Raw genomic sequence first — 9,046 nt, forward strand, 5'->3', positions numbered from 1 at the left:
GTGGGTTCTCTTACTCTCATGTAAGACCTCAAAGGATAGAAACACAGAGACCTCAACCATGAATACTATGAACAATAAGGTTAGTGCTTCATCTTTTTCCATTCGTATGTTACTCTTTTTATGTACCTGGACAACTACTTTGATACCATTCTCAATTTCTTTTCAGGAATGTCCAGGTCAAAATTATCGGCTAGTCGAACACATCTCAACCATGGGAAGATCACGTGGTCATATATACTTTCTGGTGACTACAGAGGTTCATTCACCATCGTGTTTTCAACCATTTATAAGAAGAGTAAGAAGTGTAGTGCAAAAAAGGATGCTTTGCCAACGTCTAGACTCCAGTTGTTAGGACTTGGGAGATATCCACTAACTTTATTTTGGGCTCTCTTTCATTCATTCAACCATACATCAAATAGTTGCTGTAGATGGTCAGTCAAATTCATCTTCACGACTGGAATGAATAGATTGATAGTATAGTGCAGCCAAGGATGACTTGCCGCTATTTAGCAGTAGACCAAAAAAGCGATCAACAAACATTTACAAGAATGATTCATATTTATGGTTTTACTGCACAATACATGGTAGTCGGCAGGTTGGTCTTGGCTACATTGACCTATCTTCTTTTCTTTCAAGTCATAGATGATGTTATAGATAATACTAGAGCAAAGTTGAAGCAAACCCATTATCCAAAGGTCTAGCGTGAAGAGGTAGAGAGTCCAATGCAGCCAAGAATGACTTGCCGGCATCTTCTAAAGTATGGTTTCATGGAACTAAGCCGGCATGTTGTCCTTGTGCTACACTGGGTTCTCTTTTTCTCATGTAAGACCTCATTGGATAGGAAGACAGAGACCTCGAAGGAATGCTTCATCAACATTGTACATTAACGACAATAAGGTTTAAAGCTTATGCGAGACAACATCATTCTCAAGATCTGCCAAATCGGCTGGTTGAACATTTCTCACCCTAAAAAGATTATGTATTCATAATGTCTGGTAAAAGTGAAATGTTTTCATGTCGATCATCTTACTTTACGCCCCTTTTCGCAGTTTTGAAAAGAAAGAAAAGAAGACAGAAAATACTTTCACAAACTTTAGTAGGAAAAAATTCAAAAAATCTACAGATCAAAGCAGAAGTATATATGTTTGCCCTAACACGAGGCAAGTTGCTAATTACACCCCAAAAGTTAAAGAACAGAATGCACATTGCTGCATATACAATCAACAATGCGCATAAATGAGTGTCCAAATAAGACCTGAAAAAAATCAATAAATAATCAAAGCATTGGCTTCACCTTCAATTTATCTTTCGCAAAGTAGCAAAGTAAATTGAGAAACCATCCGCGTAAACTCAGATAGTGCGAGTGTGTTTCCTATCACAGCTTCATGGAACCACACGGGCAATCCCAGCTTAACCTTTCTTTTTTTTTAAATCAGAAGAGAAGATTCCATTAAAAAAAATTACAAGCACCTACAAGTAGTAGCTATAAAGAGCAAACTGCAAGAAAGTGCCATGAATACTGATGGCCAATCTAGAACTGAACTAGAAGAGTTAATATGTAGGTTAGAACTAGTGGCAAGGGCCCAAGTCCGAATTTGTTTTGAACGCTTATTTATCCTCAAAAATTCTCTTGTTTCATTGATTCCACAGCACCCAAATTGCAGCTGATGGAATGAAATTCCATACTATCTTCCCTTTCGCTGATAAACCAAAAGATGCCCAGAACCAGACCATATCAATCATACTGTGCGCAAAAGCCCTGTGCCCATCCCTAATTTGAAGTATGAGAGGACTAAAATTCCCTTGAAATCTGAAAATGCGGAAAAGATGATTCACAGATTCTTCTTCCATTCTGCACATAAACACATATATTGTCTTAGAAGATGCTCTTCTTACTGTCCCAGCTTAACCTTGTTCTATGAATAACTGCGAGGATGAGAAGAATCTCCTCAATCACATAATCACCTGAATCAATTCTAACCAGCAAAAGTTACTCAATTGTTAACTTCAACGATCTTTATCTTAAATAACCATAAGTAACAGTGTAATACCTTCTGAATCTCCAGCAATAAGATAATTTAACCTCTCATTCCCAGTACCAATCCATGATACAAAATCAGCTAATTATACTCTGTTTCCAAGGACTATCCTACACGCAGCAGTGCCACCTCAATCAGAAAATGAAAATAAAAAACTCGAAAACAGGTGGTACTATGAGTTGGAAATGGGTTTGAGGTTAAAGGCTAAATGGATTTTGAGAAATTAGTAAACAGGGCACACGATCACTCAATTTTCAAATCTCTCTGAACCCTTTTAGCCTTTAACTTCAAACCCATTTTAAAGACTATAGGAGACTACTATATGTTCATCGAAGTGTTAGTATCAGCAACTGCAACGTGCCTTCAACATCAATCAGAGGTCAATACTACAGTAGTACTACTACTATGAGTGGAAATTCAACATCATCATCAGAGTCACAGAATATAAAAGCTGACGACCATTATCAAGGTCTGTCAGACAAGGTTGTCTGATGCTACTATACTAGTCATCATTATAGCTCCATGTGACTCTCTTCATGCTCAAGGTGTTGCTATTCTAACCCTATGGTCCTGCTTTTGCCGATGGCCTGATGCTAAGAGAACTCACTGCGAACAGTTACGAAGTTACTCATGTTACCCTAGCACATTAAATCCAGATTAGTAATTCACAGATCTTTACCTCAACTCATTATGTGATAGTTGAGAAGAAGGAACATTGAATCAACTTTATTTTCTTATGATAAAAGATGAAAGATGGCTCCTGAAAGATCCCCTAGAAGATTATAGTATATTTAGATAGGCTTTACATGTCAGCTTATTGTATTTTGATTAGCTATGTGTATTATAAATTAAAGAACTCATTCAGTTTATCCAATTCGGGAAATAGATGCTTATACTTCATAGAATTGCCAGATCTAGTCATTAACCCACTAAATCAGGGTATAAAATGGAACTATGCTATAAACGGACAAATTACAAGCACTGAAGGTGTCCATATATGTATTATCAATTTGCAAATTTACAAAACTGAATGAATCACCAAGAAAGACGTAAGGTGTTGTAACGGAAAGAAAACAGAATGAATTTCATTGTGAAAGGCATGCCTTAGCACATAACAGAAATAAACAGGGTTGTGATACCATATTTCAAGAAATAAATCATGCTAGACAACAACAATTAGGATACGTTAGTTGAATTCTATGAGACATGGATTTTGTTGTTGACATTTATTTCCCTCCATCTAAGATGTGGTCAGCCCATATACATTGAGTATGTGGCCCATCTTTATTTCTTGACACGTATTTAACTTAAGAACCTGCCCCCTCCAAATCCTCGTAAAGGATTTACTTTTGGAGAAAAAGTAGGAAGTTAACAAAAATTTAGTTAAACTGTTGTGTAATAAAACCATTTTGGGACTTTATTTCTTACTTTATAATACGTGTCAACATATAAAGATGGGTCACATAGTTGAAGTATGTGGCCCATCTTTATATGTTGACACGTATTATAAAGTAGAAAATAAAGTTCCAAAACGGTTTTATTACCCTTTCACCCAGGAAACTAACTTATACAGTGAGAATGTCAAATTCAAAATCCTTATAAATGAATCACCACAACTGAATTTTATATAAGATATGATCAGGCGGGAGAGTTAACAACTGCTGAGGTAGAAGGGGGACTACTGTCTCCATATTTTCTGATGAATCTCAAAGAGCCAGACCAACGAAGAGATACATAGCTCTAGTTCTGTTTTGTTCTTGTTGCGAGAGAACCAACATCATGTTCCATTTCCAGAAATATTATTTGAGACTAATTACTAAAACCTTCCCTGAAGTATCTAGAAGATAGTATGAGGGCAGATACTCGACTTGGTGACTTTTGTTAAAGAACTACTGAATTTGTGATATTGCTAATCTAGAAAAATCTAGACAAGTTAGGTGATCAAAAAAAGATCTTCTTTTAACCGCTTAGCTTATCCAGATTTTTCTAGATTAGCAATATCACAAACTAACACCTTATTTTAATTACATTACCACACTTCTGAATCTGCACCAACAACTTTAGCGGTCCAACTAATGAAACTTAAATGTTTCATATACATGTAACCAGTAATACTGGTTAGACTGACCGCTAAGCCACTTCTTTGACAACCCCTACTCAAATCTAATCCACAATATAAGCCTACATATTAATCAGCAGTCTCAAATGCTTATATAGAATCAGTGGTTAATGCTATACAATATCATTATGTTGGGACATACACAACAAATTTTTTTTGTGAATTATGCATTTCCATATCGAAAACACACTAGTCTAGTCATTGACTTAAAATTCAAATCCATAAACAAGTTGGAGTTCCTATAGTTACACTGTGACGCTAATCTAAATCTAAGCATTTTCTCGGTATGCATTGATCAAACAAGATATATACAACTGAACTAGTTTCAGTTATCCATGAATTGACTTAAAGACACTCAATAAAGCATCACTTTCGTCATCCAACTTTCCCTTATTTCTATCCCATACAGTAGTAGTAGATAACAATTTTGATGAAAAGCATGCAAGTACTAATCCACAACATATATCGAATGGCTCATACATTGGAGGCGACCTAATTTTTATTTTCGAACTAACAAAACACGCAATAGAGCTATAATAACTTAAAGCGTGGCGATAACAGAACAAAAAGTGGACATACAATGTAAACTAATATAACTTGCAAAAATCAGATAATATATGTACCGTTACCTTTGTAAACAACTCAAGAAATCATCCACTTGAAGCAGCTCTTGGTAATTCAGCCGACCTTGAAACACAACGTCTTGCTCAAATCAGACACTTGAAGACCAAAATCCTCATCTCTCCTTTAATGCTTGCTACAGGTAATGACTATTGGAGTTCCGGCGATACTTGATAAATCATAACTCATTGAATTTACAGGAAATTATAACCCCCATAATCCTCTTCTTCTCAGAAGCCACAATAGAACAGGATTTCTCCTAAATACTGATTGAAATTGATCCACAGATCAACCCCATCTCTTGTAAACATCCATCTTACTTCTCCAATCGGCTTTGTTAATTGATGCCAATCCAATTTTATAGCTACAAGAAATGTAATTTTGAAGGGATCAAACCCCCATTTCTTTAGCCTCTTTTACAATCATTTTAAATCTATCTGCATCTGCAGATTCAGGGACACCTTCCAAATTTCTCAAACGCTCTCGACTAAATCACTATTTTAGACCATCGGAAGATTGAAACATTTCGCCTTTTGAAGGAACGAGAAAATTAAACGAAATAAACCCTAGAATTTGTAAACAGATAAAAGCCTAAAAGGGGATCTAAATTCTACGGATATATATACAAACAGGATATTTCCACCCCGTGGTGGATTCTCACTCCTATTAGTAAATTGGCAACTTCGACGGTCAGTCGTAAATGATAATTGCCGTACTAGAAATGCTATTCCACTTCTCCCTAGTCCCTACTCGTCTCTCCTCCTGAAATGGCATCACATTCAATAGTGCAGGGTGTGAGCATTTTATCCGTAATGCGCGGATTTAACCGGTGACCACCCGTATTTTTGCGGATGGATGTCCGGACCGTTCACTAATGGGTTGCATGCAGATGAGATTTTTGAAATCCAACGGATTACGGATTGGGTCCGGATGCAACTTTGAAAATCCGTTGGACATCCATATACGATAGATTAAGGACATTTATATAGTTTCTAGAAAATATATAGATAGTTTGGAATTTTTAAGTTGTTTGCTTGTAGTGTTGTCCATGACACTTCTATATTTATATACGTATATAAAATGTGTAGGTTTTACTAGGTATCACCAAGGCCCCGGCTCAACCTCCCATGTTAGCGTCAATTTACATAATTTATTTATTTCTCATTCCAGGGTACTCATAATTTTATAACATTAGTAAACGCCTAATAATATTAGTATTGGGTCCAAGAGCATAGCTCAGTGGTAGCCCATCAACTCCAGTAAGGAGAAAGTTAGGGGTTCAATCCTCGCCGTCGTAAAGGTTTGTAGTAGATTAGTTGTATAATGGGTTGAGCGGTATTGGGTTTGGCAGTGGGGCCAGTCCAACTGGCTGGGTTCGGGTAGGGAAATGGGTACGGCCTTCAGGTCTCAAAAAAAATATATATATATATATATATATATATATATATATATATATATATATATATATATATATATATATATATTAATGCTAATCGAATCATTCTGCATTTAGACACTCATTTCCAAAAAGAAAAATCAATCACTTGATTTAATTTCATCAATACTCCAATAATTGTTGTCATTACTGGAACGTTTGTAACTTGTAAGCGAGTTTCCAGGGTAGTGGTCTGTTTCTAATTAACCAAGATTATACCTTGCAACAGGTGCAATCTGAAGGTATGCGTCAATGAATTCAAGAAGAAGCAAGTGCGCAGAACAAAAAGTAATACCATATCTTTTTTTACTGCTAAAACCACGACATAAATTTACACGGGTTCAGATCTGGGAACAACGGAGTCACAATGACCGGCACGCCACAACCGGATGATCTCAGTAAAAATAGGAAGACTAATCAAGAAAAAAATTAGTTTACTTTTAGAACGTAATGATGATAATGATGAGAGAACAACAAATGATATGTCTTTTTTCTTTCGTATTGATTATGGTTACCATTTTTGCTCATAGGGATAAGACATCTTGAGCAAATTAGGTTTCTTGTGTTCATCTCCTTTTATAAAAAATATTTCCCTCCACCCGCACAAAACTACTGTATCTATTTTTCTATTCTAATTTTTTCTAGTCTAACTAATTTTCTAATATCACCTATATAAAAATCAGCACCATTAGTAAACATAATAACACCAACAGGAATCATAAACTGGTCCTCTTCGTATCGTATTGCTTTCGTAATATCGTGGTATTTTATGCAGCAGAAAATACCTCTTTCAGGACTACTTAGAGTTGCTTAGGTCGCAACCTCACAATATTTTAAGGTAATCTTGCATCCCTAAAGATCACTCATGATGGAAATTTATGGTTGCCCGTTAATTTTTGTAGTTCCAACTTAGCGAGCTTGATTTAGGTAAAACAATCAACTTAAAAATACGACAATTATACCCCAAAACGATGTTCCTAAATAATAATTATATCCCATGTATATTCATCAATAGTGCAACCGCTTGTTAGATAATCGAATAATTGACACTTGGTACATCTTGTTCTTGACAATTGGTTTTCGTGACAACTATTGACACTTGGCATGTTACAAATATCTAAATCCCCTCGTACATATCTTTCTTTTAATAATCGTACAATTCTTGGTGTTAATGATTGACGCATCATAAGTATAATTAGATGGAACCACATCCATAGCAATCAAACATTACTCATAGATTGAGTTGAGATGAACAATATCTATGTGGTTTGTTTTACATCAATTATAGACAGTTAGGTCTTTTCCATCATTAATTATGATAAATATAACTTGGATTGCCATCTTCTTTCTCAAATATAAAACATTAATTATGAGAGAGCGTTTACCTAATTAAGTCAAATAATATAACCTAATGTGTGAATCTTCATCTAAGGACTGTGATAATTTCCATTGCATCGTTAACTTTCCTAGGTATTTTCTAGTTGTTTTGTTCTTATATATGTAACTTCAATTGAATATACTCTCCAATAACGAAAATAAAAATCATGTTGTCTCCTTGCCTTCAACAATTGCAACCGAGTTGTATAGCACTTTTAAGTTAAAGTCCACGGGATAATTAGCAGGAAACTATATATTGTGAGAAAAATTATATAGAGAAAAATGAAACAAAGGTCATTCCCACAACGTTCAATATCTATTTCAAGTAACAATTTTTGGAATTTGGTTTTGAAATTAAGTTTTTTTACATAAACTGATCATAATATGTATATCCATTGTTATCTTTAAGTATCGTGGTGTTTGTGGACAGATGAAAAATAAGCCAAGACAAATGGTGTTTAATGAAAATATTGTTTTGTAAGTTTCGTTGTGTGAAATTTAATAGATAGAACTATTTAGCTAAATTTTAAAATCATTTGAAGAGACGCATACGAAAAATGACGCAATAAAAATATAACAAAATTTTTGCATGCCACTGAGAAGGCGAGTACGCATGTGGTTATTACATTTAACGAAGTTAAATTGCAAATTTGGAGATATGATTTTCCGAAAGTGAAATTACATCCTTGAGATATATTCATGGTGTTTCCTTATCTGTTACCATATACCTTTATGACCTCTATGTAATACCCAGTCCAATAAAATATTGTCGTCCAGGTTTCGTGATAAAGATATCTCTTACTAGCTTTCTCAACAACCGTATTGATGGCCGAAAAAATATCTGTCCTGATTGGTTTTATACTTGTATAGTTGAATTCAAATTTAACTCCAAATGTTGTTGCTCATGTTCTCCCCTTGCCTGTAGCTCCTCCACCTCTTGAATATGACCAATTAAATATGGTCCTTAATTTCTTGTTTCGACTCTTTCCAAGGTAATGCCCTAAAAATATCTAATCTCTTTTAACCCTCTATATATACTTCGGACCTTGTAAAGTTAAGTATGTATCATCATTTCATAGTCCAATTCTCGGAGTATCTTTTTTTTATTGCAAGACCATAACAGAAAACATAAATTGTTTTTATTGATTACGTTATAGATACGGGTGCGCAAAGCATAGAAATATGTGATGCAATCTTCAGTGTGATGTTTTTATAATGGTATAGAAGAAATGGGCATCCACATCGAAACAATGAACTTGTAGGAAATTCCGCAAAAAAATGATATCGCCTCACTAACACCACCACTTTATCGTCTATCATTATCTTTTTCATTAAGCTTTCATGGTGAATTAAATGCATGTCACCTCATCAAAGTTCTTTTTCTTTTTGTAAAGCAGATCAAAGTTTTTTTTTGTGCTTGCAAACTGATAAGAAGACTATATTAATAAAAAAAAA

At 34.9% G+C, this 9,046-nt stretch overlaps 1 long non-coding RNA gene across 2 annotated transcripts; it reads right to left on the minus strand.

Moving 5' to 3' along the window:
• Nucleotides 1-1,134: 1,134 nt before the first annotated feature.
• On the minus strand, nt 1,135-5,350 carry LOC113335329. Of its 2 annotated transcripts, none has more exons than XR_003353277.1 (3): nt 4,788-5,350; nt 2,052-2,144; nt 1,135-1,965 (listed from the first exon to the last, which is right to left on the minus strand). It is a non-coding gene; the product is annotated as an uncharacterized LOC113335329 (long non-coding RNA). The 2 variants fall into 2 exon arrangements; XR_003353276.1 differs by having other exon boundaries at nt 2,052-2,149.
• Nucleotides 5,351-9,046: the final 3,696 nt, after the last annotated feature.

This window comes from Papaver somniferum, unplaced genomic scaffold, assembly GCF_003573695.1.
Source record: "Papaver somniferum cultivar HN1 unplaced genomic scaffold, ASM357369v1 unplaced-scaffold_139, whole genome shotgun sequence".
In the NCBI taxonomy this organism is placed as follows: domain Eukaryota; kingdom Viridiplantae; phylum Streptophyta; class Magnoliopsida; order Ranunculales; family Papaveraceae; genus Papaver; species Papaver somniferum.